Consider the following 20307-nt stretch of genomic DNA (forward strand, 5'->3'; position numbering starts at 1 on the left):
TGTACTTACCCATCCCAAATGCTACTGTTTGAGAGGCAATGGCTTGGTATTGTGTTTTGCTAGTTCATATCTGACATTCTGTGTATTGATTTTTGATAAATATCATTTTATAGATCATGGTAAGTAGAGAGTCTGCATCCTATTTGACCTTTCCCCTTTTTCTCCTGATTATGCTAATCAGGGAGTTAGGGAAGATTTAATGTATTTTGGTTTGTTTTGTTGTAAGGTTAGATAGATTATTGTGTTTATTATTTTGTACTGATTGCCTCCTGAAGAGATTACCACACTTATATACATCTGTATATAGGGTAAAAGAGCAGTTGATCTTACCCCCAGTTTATTTTCACATTAAAAATAAACACCAGCCTCACAAGGATAGATGGTTGGCTAGATAGATAGATTTTGTAGTTTATCCAGTACAAGTGTTGTTTATTTAGTAGTATCTATGTATTGATTTTGTTAACATTGTTTATCTGCTGTTTTTTGTCTTTTGGTTGTAGAAATATAGTGTATATGTGTTTTTCACTAATTTGACAACCAAATTTAATTTAGATCAGTTTTTTATTTGTCCTTTAGTGGACAAATGAAAGCCGTGGGAAGGATAATTAATTTTTGCTTGCTGACTTTTACAGCACCTCAGAGCACAAATAAGTGCAATATTAAACAGCTGCTTTAGGCAGAGCTGGTTAAACAGGATCCCAAACCCAAGGAACCCCCACGCAAAGATCCCGCAGTTGTAGGTTTGCCTATAAATGAGTCAGAGTTTGCACTGTCATCGAAGCAGTTGGGCCTAGAATTAACCAGTCAGTTTTTCGTTCGAGTATCCCCTGTGCTACTGCCTGCAGGTGCAGCTCCTGTACAGGCCAATAAACCATCACCTGCATCCCCTGCGTCAATACAAGCACCTAGTGGCTTTAATATCAGTAAGCATATTGCTTTAGCTCCTACATTTAGAGAAAGTGGAGTAGATACATTTTTGCTATATGTGAGTGTATTGCAGCCACTTTACAGTGGCCTAGAGGCATAAGCACTGTTCCCTCTAAGCTGCGCGCATGCGCAATTGCGCACTGCTGACACGGTCTCCGCGCACAAAAAAATTCAACGGCGCACAAAAAAAAAATTCAATGGCACAAAAAAAAAATCCAACCTGAATTGAAAATAAAATAAACACATAACAATTCATTCTGTGCTATTTTGCAGTGTGAGTCAGTGAGTGACTGCTCCAGCCAATGATGCGATTCAAATACAGTACGTATTTACGCAGCCAATCAACGTTGACAGGCTATGGCAGCGTCCTTATGTGCAGCCACAGGTGTTTTAGCTAGCAAAGCGGTGTGGACGATGCGAAGTGCTGCTTATATTGACCCTTTATAAGAATGGCAAAACGAACCGGCAGTGGCACATCCCCTCACCAAGCCAAAGTAAAAAAGAAATGCAATTCTTTTAAGATGGAATGGCTGTCAGAATATGTACAAATAGAAAAAAAAAACGGTGAAACTGGGTGAGATTTTTTCTTTTTCTAACGAGAAAGGTCTGCTCTGCAAAACATGTTGCGAAGCCAAAATAGCAAGCGAGTTTTCGGAGGGAAAAGTGTGGACAGAGTGGAAGCTGGACTACCTCAAGCGTCACATTCAGCACAAAAGTCATTTGAAAGCGGTTGAAATTGTAAGAAGATGTAAGATGGGAATGGGGATCGGTACATTGTTGGGGGAGAGCGCCAAAGACCGAGAGAACAGGAACGAGCTGTCACTTGTGAAGAAATCCGACCCCGAGCAAGTTAAAGTTCTCATCGACAATATTCTACTAGCCATCAACATGAATGCTTCTATGCTGTCGGTTCAACAAATTCACGATCACATGGCAAAGTATGTGAGTATACCAGAAAGCTGGCGAAGCAAAAATTATGCCTTTGAGTTTGTGAATTCAATTAATCAAATAGTGCAGAATGAGACGATGTGTAAAGTTAAAAATGCACCATGGCACACCCTGATCGTAGATGAGAGCACAGACATAACAGTGCACAAAATGCTAGTCCTGTATATTAAATACAGGGAGGAAAATAACGTCAACCATAAAACTGTGTTTGGCGGCATCATCCAGCTGACAGCATGCACCGCTCAGGATATTGTGCAGGCAATAACTCAGTTTTACACCAAGCATGAACTAGACATGCAGAGAATGGTGATGCTGACCTCTGATGGTGCCTCAGTAATGCTAGGAAAGCACAATGGAGTTGCAGCTTTATTAAAGCGGCAAATACCACACCTAACTGAACAACACTGTGTGGCCCATAGAGAGGACTTGGGCATTGATGATGCGTGGAAAGATATACCTTTGATGCGTGATGTGGAAACTCTTCTTAGGACAGTTTATTCCACTTTCTCTAGATCCACTGTAAAGAGGGGAAAATTGGAAGACCTAGCAAAGATTCTTGATGAGGATACACTGAACGAAGTGCGATGGCTGTCACGGTACCAAGCTGTGAATGCTGTTCTGAGGAACTACACTGTGCTGGAAGAATACAGCAAGAGAGAATCCAGTGATAACAGAGATCCAGTGGCAAATTACTGTTACAAAAAGCTGACTGATTCAAAGTTCAAGGTTACTCTCACTGCTCTGGGAGATGTTTTGGGCGAGCTCTCACACCTGTGTCTTTCTTTTCAAAGACGCAACCTGACTGTGATGGAAGGGCACTGCTTTGCAAGAGCAAAGCTTGAGAAGATGCGTTCCCAATACTTGACAGAGAAAAAGGATGTTAAGTGGAGTGACCGTGTCAAAGAGGCGATGAGGGCCTCATCAGCCGATAATAAAAATACCGGTGAGATTACTCGTTTTATTCGTAAGCTTTGTGATCACTTGGATGCTCGTTTTCCAGAGGACGAATTAAGGGAGTGGTCTGCATTTGACATTGAGGCATTGAGTTCAGACATCAGTTTTGAGTATGGAGCAGCAGACATTGCCACACTGGCAAAGAAGTACGAGGCCATTCTCCACCACCCACATTCTGTGGAGGTCATTAACAGTGAATATACTGAATTCAAGTACATAATGAGGCAAAAACTTAAACACGGGTCAATCAGCACATTCTCAGATTTGGTGGCTGCAACATTAAAATGTGAGGAGCTAAAACACATCTCACAGCTTGTGGATATTTGTGCTACATTTCAAGCATCCAGTGCAGATTGTGAAAGAGGCTTTAGTTTGATGAATCGTATCAAAACAGCATCCAGAAATCGTCTTGAAGTGGGCCATTTGGACCAGCTGATGCGCATAAAGTCAAAGCTGCAAGCAGATGAGGCCATCAACCTGGACAACGTGTACAACCATTGGAGACTTGAGAAGGACAGACGGAAAAATTAAGGTGAAATTTAAGTCCTCAATCAGATTTGTGATCATGTAGTGTCATTTATTTTACAATTTTCATTTATGGATACTGATCATTAAACACTTTTACTAGTTTATGAGTAGTAGAAATGCTAATAATCATGTCATTACATTCTGTATTTTGCAGACAAAGAGTTACAGTCCCAGACCACAGTAGGACCCTCTCACACAGTGCACAGCAGGAGCTTCACACACTGAAAGTCAGAGCTTTATAATTAAAATATTCAGTGTGTTTTCAAAATTGGGAGTTTATAGTTGGCCTGGTTTGGTTAACAGGTCCTGTTTTGCCATAGGTAAAATTAAATATTTATACTTCCAATAATAAAAGTATTCTAACAGAAATTTAAATGCTGAAATTTGATTCTTTTAATAAACCATGAGACTTGCATAGATGCGATGCTGCCGTGACCACAGTGCACACGTCTGATGTTGCTCACAGTGGTCCAAGCGACCGATCAGGGAGTTTTTGTGTTTGCTCAGACACATGAAAAATTAGAGGGAACATTGGGCATAAGGTCACTTTTATTATGATGCAATTTGTTGGGAAGGCACAGGTAGTGTGCTCTGCTTTTAGAGCAAAGTTTATATTATGAAACCACTAAAATTGCTGTTTTATGTGCTTATAAGCTTGTTCCTGAGGCCAACCAGCAGAAATTTTGTAAATATGTAAAATCCGCCAAACAAAACTAATGTAGCAGAGTTGTATGCTATGACAAATATAAATATATGAGTTGTGTTAGCCATCATTGCACAGTTTGGACAAAAGGATAGAGCAGAGAGACAAAAGGGAACACTCTTATGCATGGGAGTTTTATTGTTTAGGTGTGTTCTGAGTCAGAGAAGCAGGATAGTTCTTGTTCTGTTAATATTTTCCCGTGACTGTGGCCGACAACTATGAAGTTAATAAAGACTATTGTGTTATTGGTGAGCACTACAACTAAAGTCAGAAGTAAAGTAAACTTCCAACGTGGTGTTCGGAACACTAGTGGTTTGATAAATGTGCTTAAATGGAGCTGGCAGTGTAATTTAAGATGGAGGAGGAAGTGGACGACTATTCAGGAGCGGTGGGTGCTCTTTTGTTGGACTAGGGAGGTAATCTACTTGCCACGTGGGGATATTCTAAAAATGTGGTAAAGAGTGAGTCTACACCCAATGTAATAAAGCAGTGCGTAGTCAGAGCTGTGACCTATCAGGCTAGCCAATATAAAGGGAAAGACACACAAAAGCGTGGTAAGAATATCCGGTATCAAGATAAACAAGCAAGTTAAACAAAGATGGAGGTTTTCTATGCCCATTTTAAATGGTTAGCACTTGCAAATGACTGGTCAGATGAACAGAAAGCTCTCCAGCTTGCTCCCTGTTTAACAGACTATTATTTAATCCTAGAGAGTGAACTAATTATAATGCATTAGCTGGTTTACTGAGCTGGAGATGACTGTATTCTCCCTATAGTACCTGTTAAAATAAAGTCCAAGAAAGGTAACAAAACAAAAAGTCCAAGAAAGGTACTGTAACAAAACAAGTAGAAAGTTACTCACTGGCTCTCTTTTCTTCCATTTTTTTCCATTTTTTGCTTGAAAATGCTTCCATTGCTTCCAATTTGCGTCCATTTTTTGGGGATTTGTTGCTGTGTTTTTTACCACTAGTCGAAACGTTCAGGTCTCCAAAAAGTGGGTTGGACATTACCTTTGCTTCTCGTTCTACGAATTTCATCAGCTGCACAAACTTAGCTATTTTCTGATTGCGCTCCTCGTGCTCGTATACGTGGCTTCTCTATTTTTCACGCAATTTGTAGGGCAGTTTTGAGATGGTGTTTTGGTCAGTGTTTTCGCTCAGAAAATGCAGGAGGCAGAGGCATGCAGGAGAATTGGTATGGCTGTTGGCAAATTATATTGAATGCTTGAAAAGACAGACATATGCATACATGCCACCTTCGGTGCAGACAGAGGAAGCCCATGACCACTTCATCAGAGCATCTTTACAACTGACTTATGTGTTCATCTTTATGCCTTGGGATATGCTCAAGAGAGTAAGATGGTTATGGAAGCAGCACAAAACAATGCGAGGATGGACACTCACATAGTGGAAAGGGAGAGGGGGACACTGGGTAGAAATTGAGAAACCAGCCTGGTTAGAGGTCACAGAGATAATTGGGGGACTGCCCCTACCCCCGACCAGGCATCAAGTGCCAAGACTACTCTCTGCTGGGCTTGTGGTTAGGAGAGACACCTTGTATGGACTAGTAGGCCACCTCAATGAAGCTGTGAATCTGTAAGCTGTTGAACGAGGAAGAGACAGGTAATTAATTAATCAGAAACTATGGAAAGTTGGTTACAAGAAGATATGGTCACACATCCCCAAATCAGATGGTGTAAATCTGCAAAGCAACTTCCTGGTACAAGAGAGAAGCAGTTCCACATCCTTACTCAAATGGTGTAAGTCAGCAAGCAGGCCCCTCGAATGAAGAATCCAGTTTCACTACCCCCTGGCAGTTGCTGACCCCCCAGAATGTGTTTCCTGTTTTACTTCTGGGACCCAGAACAGAGGACATACAATGCTTTAGGGACACGTAGAATGTTAATCAGTTAAAGTTTGCCACTAGGGCAAATTCAAAATTATTTGTATATCCTCTTATAGAATGTGTGACTAACTATAACAGCATAACTAAAAGGGAGAGCCAGAAGGAAACACAGACATGAGGGCTGCCTTAGATGAAAGCAACCAATCACCTTACCATTAACAAACCTGAGTGATCAATGAGAGTGGGGAAGACAGCATCTAAACATACCAGTTCACCATAATACTCTATGTCCATGAGTCCCCCAGATCTGCTCCGTTACCTAAGGCAAATCTATTTATAAAAATGCTTGATTAAATAAATAGGTTTTTAGCCTGGACTTAAACACTGAGACTGTGTCTGAGTCCCGAACATTATTTGGAAGACTATTCCATAACTTTGGGGCTTTGTAAGAAAAAGCTCTGCCCCCAGCTGTAGTTTTCATAATACACGGTGCTAATAAGCAGCCTGCATCCTTTGATCGAAGTAGGCGTGGCGGATCGTGAGACACTATTAGCTCACTCAGATACTGCGGCGCAAGACCATTTAATGCTTTATATGTCAAAAGTAGTATTTTAAAATCAATGCGAAATTTCACAGGGAGCCAATGAAGTGAAGATAAGGTGTGATTTGCTCATATCTTCAAGTTCTAGTAAGGACTCTTGCTGCTGCATTCTGGACTAGCTGAGGCTTGTTTATACACCTACAGATCTGGCCTTTAAAAACGCACGTTTTCAGAAAAGGCATACCACGACTTGCCGCGAGTGCGCGCGGCAAGCTGTGAAAATGCCCTTCATTACCTGTAGGGGGCAGTCGTGTTTCAGTCTAAAGTATTGTGTGTCTACTGAAGCCGAAAAATGTTATGTCTCTTAGGCGCCCATTGACAGCAAGCGACAGAGCTCATAAACGTGTCAAGCTCAAACTGTTATGTATTTATTCATAATTTTCATTCAGAATTATTATTATTTTTAGTAGTAGTTCTCCGAATTTATTATTATTATTATTGTAACGCACCCGCGCGATTGCAAAAGGACTACAAAGATGTATGACGTTAGCCTATAACATGCGCTTTTAACGCAGATGGGTACTGGTGGCTCAGTGGTAGGTGATTCGCCCGCCATGCGGGAGACCCGGGTTCGATTCCCAGCCAGTGCTCAATATGCTGGTGCTATTTGCTAAAATGCCATAGATATAGCCATTACATTATCAACTTATGCTTTAGTACTAAATGCATGTTTGCAATTGAGAATTTTTTTTTGCTTAAGCTATGAAACACATTAGCACTCACCTCACAGTTGCTATAATTTAATGATTATCATAGGCAAAAAGTGTAAAACAAAGGATTCACATTTATTACATTTTCACCCAGAGCGGGATTCGAACCAGGGTCTGGACGATTTTATAGGATATACGGTTATTATACAGATAGTATTTAAGCAACGCCACACCACGTGGAAAGCGGCAGAAATGCTTCAATTTCATTGGCTGTCACTGAGCGTCAGCTATTCACGACTGGCCCCCGCGGAACACAGAATCCCCGGGCTTTGACTGCGCTTTCTCCATTCGTTATTACAGGGGCGGACTGGGACCAAAAAGTGGCCCTGGACTTCCTGGCCCACAGCAGCCCACACCATAATACATTGGCTCATTAATGTAGAGATACATTTTTAACACCAGTTACTAGTATAAAAATATAACACAATACAGAAATCAATGCTATTTAAACATGTTATTTGAAGTATCACTGAACATATATTGGGTCAAAGAAACAAACAAAAAAAGAACATCAAGACAAACAACATATAAATCTATAAAGACAATATTTTTTATTTTATTCTTTAATTATTATGGTAGCCAATATTAACACGAAATAATGCTGAGAAACATTATTTCAATTAATATTGACCACCATCATAATAACTAGCACAAGTTAGTGCTGCTACTAATTTTATTCTGTTTGATTGCCATTCTTTTTACTTGGCTCTGGTAGATCAGGGGAGACGTGTTGGTCATCATCAGCATGTATTATGATGTGGGATGTGGTGCGCTGCTGGATCCAGCCTCACTGTCCCTGACCTGTTATAGGCAGAATCTGTTCATTTGAAGCATTTCATAGCATTTACCTCTAAAGCTTTTTCTTATTTTCGCGTAACCTTTTCTTCTTCCTCCTTTTCATTCATGGAAATTATTATTAATTTGCTTAGAAGATTCGCTGCATCGAGAAAGGATCAATATTTAAAAATTGCCCACGTGTGTGGACAAAGAATACAAAAGTGTATAATCTTTAATAAAGTTAATCTATTACAATGTTGTTTTCAATGCTGAAGCAAACATGATCTAGTTTTAGTCTATTCATTGAATACAACGCGACAGCGCGCTCCGAGGTGAAGCGCACCCACAGTTACTGTAATCCCCCATCTCACCTTTACAACAGGTGTGAAGTCATCAAACCAGTTTCGCTGCTGGGGGGGAATTCGCAGAATTGGGGGTTTTAAAACAAATTAACAAGACCGAGCAGACTTCAGACAAGGGGTTTGGTTGGTTAGAAGTGGCGCTGATGGGGGTGGGGCGGGAGGGAGTCTCGCCCGCGGAGCAATTCAGTGTAGAACCGCCACTGCCTATTTTCCACCACATCACGTACTTCCCTGATCTCGGACTAAACTCCGCGCTTTGCTTTTATAATGTGGAGCAAGCCCGAGATCATATTAACGTAGCATTCATCATTCAAAGTTATTCATATCAGTGTATAGTAAGTGTGATTTGAAAAGTGCTATAACTCCACCTGCTACAGTTTCAGCCCAGTGGAACAATCTGACTACACGTGAAGTGCCATGAAAAAGTATTTGCCCCTTCCTATTTTTTTTCTTTGCATATTTGTCACACTCGTATAGGTGGAATTTTACCTAAACACTTTAGGTGAGAACGTATAGGTTAATATGTATAGGTGAGAACGTCTCGGGTTACTTTGCTGTAACCCTGTTCCCTGAAAAGGCGGGAACGAGATGCTGCGTGAAAACGCTATGGGAACATCTTGTCATGTTGCCGGTTGTGAAGCATGTGTGTACCAAACACGCCAAATTTTTGGCTTTTATAACCTCGGTCAGGTGACGTCATCTGATAGGACGCACCTGCAGGTTATAAATAGGAGTGAACCGGAAACATTCCTCAGATTGATTTGTCTGAACGGACGTCCGGTCACATAGGCAGTGCGGCATTGGGACACAGCATCTCATTCCTGCCTTTTCAGGGAACAGGGTTACAGCAAAGTAACCCGAGACGTTCCCTTTCAAAGGCTACACTCGATGCTGCGTGAAAACGCTATGGGAACGAGAATGCCAATGCCGCCGCACTGCAAGTGTCTGGACTCCAAGGTTGTGTAGCGTGTGCGCACAAGGCCGAGAAGGTCTCAGAACTATGTCTGGGTAGCTGACTCGAGGACCCGTGGGCCCGGAGTAGCATGAACATCCAAACTATAAATGTAATAAATGTGTGCGGAGAGGACAACCCTCCGTGTCACACACTTGCTGCAGGAGAATACCTCTTGCTAGTGCAATAGATGAGGCGATCCCCCTGGTTGAATGAGCCCTGATTCCTAGAGGCGAAGTGAGCCCACGTGCCTTATAGGAGAGGGCAATAGTCCAGTGTAGTGGGGGCCACCCCCCGTTGCGGCCCCAGACCATGTAAAAGCTGCTTTGACTTACGCCACTAACTGATGCGGTGGACGTAAATCTAAAGAGCACGTACTGGACAAAGTAAGTGAAGTCTTTCCTGCTCCGAAGCTATAAAGGCGGAGGACAGAAGGCTTCAAAACAATAGGATGCATATTGGCAAATGTGTGCGGAGAGGACCAACCCTCCGCGTCACAGACTTGCTGCAAGGGAATACCTCTTGCTAGTGCAATTGATGAGGCGATTCCCCTGGTTGAATAAACCCTGATTCCTAGAGGCGAAGTGAGCCCACGCGCCTCATGGGAGAGGGCAATAGCATCTCTCACGCTGCTTGTGGCTTCAAAACATGTAAAAGCTGCTCTGACTTACGCCACTGGCTAATGCGGTGGACGTAAATCTGAAGAGCATGTAATGGACACAGTAAGTGAAGTCTCTCCTGCTTCAAAGCTGTAAAGGCGGAGGACAGAAGGCTTCAAAACAATAGGATGCATATTGGCAAATGTGTGCGGAGAGGACCAATCCTCCGCATCACAGACTTGCTGCAAAGGAATACCTCTTGCTAGTGCAATTGATGAGGCGATTCCCCTGGTTGAATGAACCCTAATTCCTAGAGGCGAAGTGAGCCCACGCGCCTCATAGGAGAGGGCAATAGCATCTCTCACGCAGCTTGTGGCTTCAAAACATGTAAAAGCTGCTCTGACTTACGCCACTGGCTAATGCGGTGGACGTAAATCTGAAGAGCACGTACTGGACACAATAAGTGAAGTCTCTCCTGCTCCGAAGCTGTAAAGGCGGAGGACAGAAGGCTTCAAAACAATAGGATGCATGTTGGCAAATGTGTGCGGAGAGGACCAATCCTCCGCGTCACATACTTGCTGCAAGGGAATATCTCTTGCTAGTGCAATTGATAATTCCCCTGTTTGAATGAGCCCTGATTCCTAGAGGCGAAGTGAGCCCACGCGCCTCATAGGAGAGGGCACTAGCTGTCCGATCCTCTTAGATAGGTAACACCATTTGGAAAAATCATCTTAGAATAGTCTTAATTACGCTGGCTGAAAGACCAGCTTGACTTAGAGTCAGAGAGTAGTAAAGGGGACATTTGCTGATCTTGAGAGGCAAAGAGGTCCACCTACGCTACATGAAATTTTCCCAGAATGTAAATCGCCCTGAGGGACAGGAATCTGGTGCGCTAGCTATTTAGCGGCGCGAGCACAGTCTGCCCTGGCGATTAATATATGAGACTGCCATAGTGTTGTCCACCCGCACTAGGACATGGTAGTCTCAACTGCTGGAGGAAGTGCTTTAGGGCCTGAAATAGAGCCATGATTTTGAGGCAATTTATGTGCCGCGCAAAAAGATGGCCTCTCCAGCTCCCTTGGGCTGGATGGTCATTTAAGACAGCACCCCAGCCCATGAGGGAAGCGTCTGTCGTTAGCATCTGCGACGACAAGACGAACTTAGAGTGGGACCCAGAGTCAGAAACCGGGGTCTGAACCACATAGGAAGGGTACGAAGCACCTGGCACGTAGCCCTTATTGGGGATTGGCCCTAGAGTGAAATCCCCTGTTTTTTAGCCACAACTGAAATGCTCTCATGTGCAGAAGGTCCAAAGGTGTTACCGTGGATACAGCTGCCATGAGAGCTAAGATCTCTGAAAGTGATGGTCACTTTCTGGTCTAGCTTGATTTCCTTGACGGTGTTGAGAATGGATTCGACACGAGCAGGAGACAGCTGTGCCCGCTTACGCTCAAATTCCATGTGACACCCAAAATGTCGTCCTCTAAACAGGAAAGAGCATGCTTTCATGGCATTGGATCTCAATCCTAGGAAACAAAGATTAGCTAGGACGACATGCTGATGTCGAAGCGCTAGCTACTGAGACTAGGCCAGCCAGTCATGTAATTCAATACAGATGCTCTGGAGTCGTAAGAGCCAGAACTACATCCATGTATTTTGTGTATGTGTGGGTGAAAAAGCTAGACCAAATGGAAGGACCCGATACTGGTAAGCTTCGCCTCCGAAAGCGAACCTCTGGAACCTCCTGTGTTGTGGCAATATTTCCATTGATTTATTTTTAGATAGCGGTAAAGCCCGCATAGTCTAAAAAATTGGACGCAGCCCCCCGTTCCTCTTGCACTTTCCGGTTTCATGGAAGTGGAGACCACGCCATTGAAACCCGGAGGGTGATGTGAGAACTGAATCCTGTAGTTTCTCTGTACAGTGCTTAGTACCCAAGGAGATATACTTGGCAGTAGCTTCCACGCTGCCAGTTTCTCAGAAAGGGGCAAAGCTCAGCGGCTCGGTTAAACGGGGGGGTGTTAGATGTTCGGTTCCTGAAACACGGCAGGAAAAACCCGAAGAACTAACATTTTATTGAAGACTGGAGTTGCCCGAAACACCAGTGGTGGCGGAGCAAGAACACCAACCTCCTGGGGGTGCCAGGGAGAACACTTCATTCTTTAAAAGGAATTCTGCGTGCCTCTCCCCATTGGGGGGCCACCCCCCACGGTCCTGGGCACATGAACCTTAGGGCTTCTTTGTAAAGACAATATGCCAGTCTGACCTCTTTTGAGGCGGATTGCGTGACGCACCCAAATCTTGCGAGGGGGTGCCCAGCTCAAAAACACTCTCCTTGTGTGTTTCATGCCTCACAACAGTCAGACCCAGTCGAGACTGGGTGGCCGACAGTCCCGACTCTTGAGCAAGACGGGGAAGGAATTTCCCGAAGGCTTGTTATATAACTTCGCCTCATGAACCTAGTGGCGACCGAGTTAACGACATCGCCAAGTAGGCAGGGAGGCGAGATGGGGCATTGAGGAGGAATACACGATCCTTCTCCTTAATGCCCCTGAGATTCAACCACAAGTGCCTCTCCGCGGAGACCATAGCAGCCATAAAACGACCGATAGCACAAGCCGTCTGCTTTGTTGCACGAAGAGACAAGTCTGTGGCCCGGCGTAAATCCGATACGCCCTACCTTGCAGAGCCCCGCCAGTACTCAAGTCTCTCAGAAGGTCAGCCTGGTAGGCGTGCAAAACCGCCATGGTGTGCAATGTGCCAACCTGACCTGCTGCCTGAAAAGCTTTTCCCCCCAGGTAAGATAAAAAGTCTACACAGCTTGAAAGGAAGTAATAGCTTTTCAGAAAGGATGATGTCCCAGAAGAGAGATAGCCTGGAAGCGTCTCTTCTATCTGGGTGTCATCATATAACTCCGCGTTTCTACCTCAATTATATTTAAATAAATAAATAAGTTCATGGCAGGAAAACACGGGATAAATACAGCTTACTCCATGAAAGGGTTAACTCATATGGAGATTGCTAAAAAAGGGGAGAGAGCGTCGTTGAGGCTCCGCCCCCGGCCACCCGACAGAACCTGCCGTCTATGTTTTTATTTATTTTGTTTTAAGTGTATAGAGGCTATTACCATCTCCGCGAAAGCAAGAGAGGATGTTTATCCTTGCCCATTCACAAGGCGCTTGGGAGTGGACAGAGGGATTTCCCGATCCGATGAGAACGCGAAGAGTTTAAGCCCCAGGAATGCGCGGCGGCTCGGAATGCGAGGCGCACGCGTAGCACTTAATCGAAGCAGTAAAGTGTAGAGATCGCCCTCCGATATGGATTATACACACGGAGGGACATCTCGTTTAAACTCTGCCATTATCGGTGAGTTAAACACTTATTTTTGCTGGTTAGACACACACGCTCACAACTAGGTGAAGACAAGAATCTGAGGAATGTTTCCGGTTCACTCCTATTTATAACCTGCAGGTGCGTCCTATCAGATGACGTCACCTGACCGAGGTTATAAAAGCCAAAAATTTGGCGTGTTTGGTACACACATGCTTCACAACCGGCAACATGACAAGATGTTCCCATAGCGTTTTCACGCAGCATCGAGTGTAGCCTTTGAAAGGGAACAGCTGATTCACACTTGGGGAGAGTGAATAATTTGCATTTGAATGTTGTCTGGCATTGTAAACACACGCAGTGACACTAAAAGAACAATAGGATTAATAGGAATAGGAGGCACTAAAGAGGAGGATTTTAATTTAGACTATAAAAAAATTAACCTGCGTCTATTTTTAGGCGTGCCAGCTGCCACTTTTTAGTCTTATAATGCCCACATGACATGCTGGTACAGAGCTGGACATAGCTCATCCATGCCAATGATCCCGGGTTTTCACCCTGCGCTATAAAATACAAGTACGACGGCCATCCGCGGACAGCAGCCCCTGCCTCTGTCCGCTCGCGCTTGCTCTTCTTTGAAGTCTCTGGGCCGCGTTCCAATTGCCCCGCTTGCATGCCGCACTTCCGCGTTGTTTGCGCACGTCTCACTCACACCGTGTAGTAAAATCCACTGTAAACCAACAAACCCTGAGTAATTTATAGCGCGGATGAACCCGGGATCATTAGCAAGGAGAGCTCTTCTTCACTATTCGTGCTTAATTTCGCAGCCCCGCTTCTTCGCATATCTGAAGGAGAGGCCACCTAACTAGTGAGCGAGGAGCGATATGACAGGCTGAAAAAAAAATATTGTCCTCAAAAATGTAACAGATGAGGACTCTGATTAATGTGCAAAAACTATATAATAAAACTATATAAGACTACATGCCTTTATAAGGCTTAACTTTTATTTAAGCGCACTCACAATAACGAAAAAACGTGATTTTATAAATGTTTGAATGCAAATAAGCTGCGCTGTTCTGTATTGTTTTTGGTGAACTTGAGCGCGTCAGAAAATGAACGCAAACGTTTTTTTAAATGGTCAGAGTCAGTCTGCTTGCTGTTTTCCCGACGCGTTCATAATCATTAGTCTACTTCTGCCGGTGCGCTCTGGAAAACTTCATGCATGCGGCTGAGCGCTGATTAAAACTATGGAGTAAATTAAAGAGGAGAATCACGATGCCGAATTAAAGTCCTGAGCCCAAACCTCATTTAAATTCATTTAACAAATACTATAAGTAAAAAAAACAATAGCTCACGTTTAGAAACCGTTTAAAAATTCTTTTCGACATGAGTTGGCCCGGTGTTATGCTCAGAGCGCCGGGAGATTTCCTGAAGCTCCGAAATCACTAGGGCATTTTTTCTAAATAGATGCTTTAATAACTGATGGAGGTTTTGAGCTGTATATACACGCAGTTTTGAGGGGTTTAAAACTAATTAGTCCGAGCAGACCTACATGAAAGGTGAGAAGTGAGTAACTGCGCGCGCTGTCGCGGTGTATATACTGTACAACACACGTTTATCAACCTTTTGATAAAAACGCTGCCTTTTGTAAAGTGAAAGTACTTTACAAAAGACAAACTGCTTTATTTTAGTCATGAATTCACAATCACATCACATTCCAGCTATTATTTCCAGCCGTGGTTAAATAATGTATGAAATAATTATTAAATGCTGGACACAAACAGCAAATATGATAATTATTATAAAAAGCCCGAAAAAGTTTGTGGTTATAAGATAATATTTACTTAATAATATAATATATATAGTTCATTCATGTTTTCTGATGATGTCGACACATTTTTTACATTTTAAATAAGATTCACGAATCAGGACATTCGCATAGTTAACACTATCAGATAGGCTACTATCAGGAAATTAAATTAATTTCAACACCATGTAAACCGAGACATTGCCATGTCTTTCACTGTTTTGTCCCTGTTAAAACATTACAAAAAATATATAAGAAACTTATTAAGAATTTTAAGGCACGAATTTGGGCATCTCATTTCATCATTATGAAAATAATATGAAGCACATATACACGCATTTATCATGAAAGATCTGTTGTAAAGCAAAATAAAATTCATGTTTGCTTCAGCATTGCAAACAATATTGTTTTATACTAAGTAATTATACACAATTCTTCGTTGTACAGTACTTGGTCCAGCGTTTAAATAAAGTCCTTCCATGCGCCATCTGGCGGATATTCAGTGAAGCACAACACATTTATTTAAATTCCCGAATGTTGCTTACGGCAAGTCGCGGCGCACCGCGCGCTAAATTGAGGCATCCCGCGGGAAAACACGTGCAGTCTTAATGACCACATCTGTAGTTGAACAACCAGACAGTAGGGCATTACAATAGTCCAACCTAGAGGTGATAAAAGCATGAACTAGTTTTTCTGCATCGTTTAACGACAATAAATTTCTTATCTTGGCAATATTTCTGAGGTGAAGGAATGCTATCCTGGTAATATTATCTACATGCGCTTCAAATAAAAGACTGGAATCTATAATCACACCGAGGTCTTTTACTGTTGCACATGATGGAACAGAAAGGCCATCTAAAGTTACAGAGTGATCTAGAATCTTACTCCTAGCTGTATGCGGTCCTATATCTAGAACTTCTGTCTTATCTGGGTTAAGCAGAAGGAAGTTAATTATCATCCAATTTCTTATGTCCTGCACACATTGCTCAACTTTATTATTCTGGTTTATCTCATCAGGTTTTGCTGAGATGTATAACCGTGTGTCGTCAGCATAACAGTGAAAACTAATACCATGCTTATGGATCATGTTGCCCAGAGGAAGCATGTAAAGGGAAAAAAGCAGTGGGCCTAAAACTGAACCCTGTGGAACACCAAACTCCACTAGAGGTCATGCAGAATATTCACCATTTAAGTCTACATACTGATACTGATCGGTCAAATAGGATCTGAGCCAGGAGAGGGCTGTACCCTTAACACTAGAAGCGCCGAGCAGCGGTCATTTGACCGCAAGGGGGTAAAAAAAAAAAAATACTTCACACTCGATCAATTTCCAGGACCCTCCTTTCATGACTTTTCCTAGTTCTGTGACCTTAATCACCCTGTATGCTTAAATTTTTAAAATCGCACCAGTAAAAGCCAGTATAAAGCTATTTTGCTCTTATTTACGTGAAATCGCTGACAGCTGCGCGGCGGAATGACGTTTCCTGTCTTTTCCAACCTGCGATTCTCATTTCTCTCAGCAGATGGCGCAAGGGATCGCGCATACTATTTATGCGTCATTCAGTGTGTATATGTAACTATCTCAGGTTTTATTCCATATATGCAGTTTATATATGCTTCCGTAAAATATCGACAACTCGCCATTCGTTCTGGCGTTGATAATCAGCGATATTTTATAAGGACATTTACGGAATTTCGCTTTACTTAATTTTATAAGGTTTTGAGAAAATTAATTAGTTTGTTAGTTCTGTTAGAAGCTTCCGTGAAATTATCTCTAAAACAATATTGTTTTACATATTACATATGTAATGACCCCTCCTGAGGATATAAAGCCTCATTATTAAATGTAAATAAATCAGATCTACCACAGCAAATAATAAACTATGCTATGTCATAACCGAAGCAAACACCACGATTATGCCTCGTTTCATTCAGTGTTGCTAGGCAACGGACCACGCGCCTAATCGGCGGGAACGTGGTTCACTTGGCCGCAGTGTATTATAAACCTGCGGAATGTTTCACTGCTTATGCATAAAAGCGAGGGAAATGTGGAAGTGATGTGTGGCCACTGAATGAGAACTAAATCAAAGATTTCGGTAACTACACTGAGTGTAACATCTGCATAGTGACACTAAACAGCTGAACAACTTCACTTTTCTGTTTACCTCTGAGAAAGAAAAAAAGCTATATGTTGTTTGTTTATATGTAGAATGTTTATAAAAGTACACGAAGTAGCCGCGCGCGCGCACACACACACACACACACACACACCTCCCCTGAGCCCTCGGTCAACATCTAATGACCGTCGATATGCAAACGAGTCAAGACGTAACCTAACGTGGTGTCGTGTCGGATTTCAGCGTTTTTTTCAGTTACAACAAGCACAGCGATGAGTCCACGTTGTTTCACTGGTTATCACATAGTGACACTAAACAGCTAAACAACTTCACTTTTCTGTTTACCTCTGAGAAAAAAAGCTGTATTTAGTTTGTTTATATTCAGAGTAACACCTTCCAACCACCTCTCATAGTCTATTGTTAGTTTTAATGATTTGGCTGAAACTAATTATCACTACATAAGTACCCCAACACCACTGATCATGAGTTTCAGCTGAAACTAATTCTATACATGCAACAAAAAATGTAGATGCAGATTCCAAATGTATAAAGATACATGCTATATACATATATTCCGCTTCAGCGTGTTTCTTTATCTTTCCCTATATATATATATATATATATATATATATATATATATATATATATATATATATACTTTTCAAATAAAATCGCTATTACTTGACCCTGAAGTTTAGTTTAGCACACAAAAACTGAAAAGTCCTTTCTGGTAAATCAACTGCATATGTAGTTTATTCACAGCAATTCATTAATAAAATGAATATACATTGTACAGTACAAGGTAAACACGAGAAAGATTACAAAAAAAAACCCAAATAATATCTTCTTTATAAACAGCTTCTACTGTGCGTCGAGATGCTGAAATCCCTTGCATGTTGCCCCTCAATTTTGTGCTTCCATTTCAAGTGGAGAGATATTTGACCGACAGCTTAGAACAAAAGAACTGTAGGTGTGATCACAACCCCCTCCGAACGACCGAGCCATCAATCACTGACCACCTCAGAAGTTCCCTCCAATGTATGCTGATGTTTTGCAAGTATTTTTGCAAAACTATGGCACTCTTTTGAGAGGTGGTTGGAATGTGTTATTCATTTATTTATTCTATACAAGGGCACTAACTACACAGACCAAACTGTTACCTTATTTTATTCTTATACTTATCGCTGTGCTTGTTGTAACTGAAAAACGCCGCAACTGCTTCAGGGGAGGTGTGTGTGTGTGAGCGCGCGCGCTGCAGCCTGTGAATGAATACGCACAGCAGAGGGACAGAGACATGAGGGACATCTAATACCGTATTGTGTAGTGTCCCTTTTTCAGCGGATTACTCTGCTACCGCAGATCAGTTTATCAACTTGTAATATATAAATTTTAGGAATATATTAACATGTGCAGACATTTAGTTGATGGGGCGCTGCCCCTCTTGCCCCTGAATAGAGCCAGCCTCGATTACACACACATACACACACATATATATATAGCATGTATCTTTATACATTTGGAATCTGCATCTACATTTTCTGTTGCATGTATAGAATTAGTACACTGTAAATTTTGCAGTGTTAAAATAACTCTTTAGGAGTAAAATGTAACACTGGACCCGAGTGTATTTGGTCCCACTCAGAATTGGTGATAAATTGACTCTTGTCATAGTGTTAAATTTTCAGAGTAAAATTAACTCTGTTTGGAGTAAATAATTAACACTGCTCAACACTGGATAGTGTTACGACAATTTAACACTAAGGGAAAATTAACACCACATGGTGTTAATATTTCACTTTTGTAGAGTTTATTTAAATTTTTATTAGTGAAAAAAATCCCACTTAGAGAGTACAATTTTGAAAACCCATTTTGTGTTGTAATGGGTTAAAATGCTGATCAAATAACTCCGTAAGTGTCATTATTTCACTCTCTGGTGTCCCTACTTTTCTCTGCACCAGTACAAAGTCAACTCTTACAGTGTTTTTTTTTTTTTTTTTTTTACATTGAATACATGGAATAGAACAGAAAACAACCGCAATGTACCATTTAAAACATTTATTAAAACACTGTCAGGCTTAAACACATACATGACATCTAAAAAACATCACATCTGCATAAAATGGCAATAGGGCACTATATGCAGTGCAGAATCTGTTGTGCCATACTTAATTTGAAGATCAAATGGTTTGAAATAAAACAGTTCGTTAACATTCACTACCTTTTAAAACTCGATCTGGATGCACTCTGACTGTAAATGCATGGTAATGGTCATCAAAACAGACTGTTTCCATCAGTGTTCCACAGAGCAATACATTTTCATCTTTCACAGCAATAGTCTTGATCTTACAAAACACTGGCATCTCACATGCTACTTCTGTACAGATAATAAAGTCAGGGCGATACTCTGTGCCATGATGTTTAATCCACTTTACAGAATAGACAAGTTCTGATATTTCCACCCCTAGTTTGGAAGCAATGTCCATGCCACCTTTAAGTCCACTGAGTTCCATCATCTTCCCTGGACCAAGAGTCAATCTGTACTGGCTAAAAGACTCCCAGTGCATTGCCATACAACTCTGGTGCTTTTTGGCTAGCGTTTTGGTGATGTTTTTGAAGCTTTTTAATTGTGTTTTAAAGAATTTGTGTTTCGCTTCATAACGCATACACCACATGTGCAGAATTGGTCCAATTTTCCTTATACACTGTGGGTAATGTATCATTATGTGATGCTTTGGCAACAGATTTTTTTCGGGAAATAATTTTTTGAATAGCTGGTGATGTTCAGTTATTAAATGATTAAGATAAATGGTCATGCCTTCTGTTATGACTGGTGAAAATACGATGTTAACAATCTGTAGAAGTAAAAGCAAAAGATACCAGTGTTTATCATCTCTCTGCACTAAATCGCCAAATAACAGAGGCATGTTGAGTAACAAGCACCAAGATTGGATGGCATTTAAACCCAAATCGTTGCTTCCACCAAACAATTTGACCATTGGAGGACGGTTCCTCTGCTGATTGTAACCATAATCAAAAGCATGTATTCTACCAGCAAGATCATCAGCACTCAAAAAATTATGCTCAATGTACTGCAGAACAAGTTTTACCTCAAGCTGTGCGACACCTTCTAAAATGTCGTGCATTATA

Source organism: Clarias gariepinus, chromosome 2, assembly GCF_024256425.1.
Source record: "Clarias gariepinus isolate MV-2021 ecotype Netherlands chromosome 2, CGAR_prim_01v2, whole genome shotgun sequence".
Classification (NCBI taxonomy): Eukaryota; Metazoa; Chordata; class Actinopteri; order Siluriformes; family Clariidae; genus Clarias; species Clarias gariepinus.